This window comes from Penaeus vannamei, chromosome 10, assembly GCF_042767895.1.
Source record: "Penaeus vannamei isolate JL-2024 chromosome 10, ASM4276789v1, whole genome shotgun sequence".
Lineage (NCBI taxonomy): Eukaryota > Metazoa > Arthropoda > Malacostraca > Decapoda > Penaeidae > Penaeus > Penaeus vannamei.
In genome coordinates, this window is record NC_091558.1 from 1,912,926 (window position 1) to 1,915,425 (window position 2,500).

Below are 2,500 nucleotides of genomic sequence, written 5' to 3' on the forward strand. Positions count from 1 at the left end.
TTACGTGATCTAAAACATGCTTCCTATCCTTAATGATGATACTAATGAGGCTAAAAATAGTAACTGCATGATGCATAATGATCCTGATGGTGCTGATATTGACAGTAAGAGTCTTGACTGTGATGTGACAACAGATGATATCAACGATGATAATTGTGATTGCAATGATGAATATTGCAATAGTAATCATGATAATGCGTATAATGATAGTACAAATGATAATGATCATAATGATAATAACAATGCTAAATTCATTATGGTGACAATGGTAATATAACTGCAATAATAACACTCATAATCGGTAATGTTAGTAAAGATGATAAATTTAATATGAATTTATTAAAAACGATAGTTAGAACCTTTTCAGGACTGTTAAAAGGGAAAAAAATACAACCATCCAAGAAAATTAAAGGAAAATTAATCATTTCACAAGGAAAATTATGTCATGCAGAGAACAAAATCATAACTATTCATGCACATTTTTTCAACACAATATTTTCTGATACATACTTTTGTTAGAATGGTTACTGGGGTTTTCATGTACCGGGTCATACTTTACCGGCAAAAAAAAACAATAATAAGAAATAGATTTACTCTCTTTACCATCATTATTATTATTGCATAGCATTATTATCACTATTATCATTGTCATTATCATTATTATTGGCATTATTACCCCAAGGAGGTTATTATTCAACCTCATGTGTTGTTAAACAAATTGATCGAGATGAATGTAAATGGCTATCTTTTGAGATGGATTTTTAATTTTTTTTAACCAAAAGACCTCAGTAAACCCCGTATAAAAGCAACATGGGCTCCTACTAGTTGTGTTGTGTCTCGTTTTGTTCACGCTGTACACATACGATTTCAGGAGGAATTTCAGCAGCTGCTCATTTTCACTATTAAAGTACGGGGAAGGCTAGATCAGTAGCAACTCGAGGGGTGTCATGAAGTCTGATTCTATTTTTAGAAAAAAAAAGTACATGGGGTTTATTTTGATGACGTCACAAAAGTTACGGATGTTCTGTGAATATGGTAGATCATTTTTGTCTTTTCAGTTTTCAAAAAGGATGGAAACTAATTATTTTAATGGTTATATTTTCATTGAACTCCATGACACCACGAGTTGCTACTGATCTGGCCCTCCCCATTAAAGTATGCAGACGAAATGGTTATAATCGGGAAAATAACAGGGCCATCTGATTTTAGAATGGTGTGAATACTATAATTATTCGCAAAAGAAGGTACCTGATCTCATATTGGTTATTAAAAATACAATCACAGGCTCCATTTACGTGTAGAGAGAAATCCTTACCCTATTTTATAATTCCATTGTACAATCCTTTATATACTTCTCAGTAAGTTTGTTCTGGCAGGCTAGCGTGCATTGACAAGAAGCTAAAAAGGGTAGTTAAGAAAGCTACGAAGTTAGTCGTTGAAACTAATTCACTGGTTTGCTTGGGAAACTTAACTTCTTGACATTTTCTCACTTCCTACTTTCAACTTTTTACTGTCATCTCGTCCCCCTTGTGTTCAAAATTATAGTTGTCATCTTTGTCTGGCTTCATTCTTCTCTAACACAATGGAACAGTGCAATCCTGTCAACCCTTTCTCTTCTTTCTTCCAAAGTAGTAAGTCCCTTGTATTTTGTGTCATGTTGTTTGTCAGGAACGGTGACAGCCACATCAGCGCTAGCTAATCTGCAAGCGAAAAGATATTGTATTATTTTAATGCACGAGAAGCGTGTGCTCTATCATGAAGGTGTAATAAAACAGGTGAAGATGATGAACGACTTAAGCTATCTTCTGCAGCATTGCTATGTGTACATTAAGTCGGGAGGGAAGACTAGCATTACTTGCTCTATGCATTGATATAGAAAATCTTTTGTGCTATAAAAAGCATTCTTTTAACCATACAGAAACGAAATAATTATGGTATTCTGTGATTGCCTGCATGGAATAATATTCGTACTGTGTGTAACATTTTGCGTTGTGGGTGTGTTATATGATTGATTAATGTAAATGTAATGTAATGGTCTGACTGAAATGTTCATTTTCAGATTCTTATATGTTTTACTTAAATCTTACTTACCTTTGACTTTTATAGCCGAGAGCTCTGAGCCACAAAGATTTTCAATTTGTATACGTATTATATCACAATTTGACATTAAAGTTATCTTATCTTATGAGTTTGGTAGCGTTGGTTAGTTTGTTTGTTTGCTGGTTGGTTAGCAATATAACTCAAAAATAATAAACAGATTTTTATGAAATGAGGTTTTCTCAGCCTAAGATACCATTAAATCTTGGTTTTGATGCGGATTATAGTTACCCCTTAATGCCTTAGCAATAAGGAGTAACTATTATAGCGATCATTACCTTTATTACCTCGCCTGTGTACTTGAGAAAGAGGTGATTTTAGTGTAAATCTTCAAGTGTGAATATACATATTACATGTGACCCTATTATCCTAATTATTACAGCTACTTCTACTACCACTAGTA

General features: G+C 33.4%; 1 protein-coding gene across 1 annotated transcript in view; it reads left to right on the plus strand.

Annotated features, from left to right (window-relative positions):
- The window catches only part of LOC113802877 (integrin alpha-5-like), a 32,656-nt gene that overhangs the window by 1,514 nt on the left and 28,642 nt on the right, over window positions 1-2,500 (plus strand). The gene's annotated exons all lie outside the window — the stretch shown is intronic.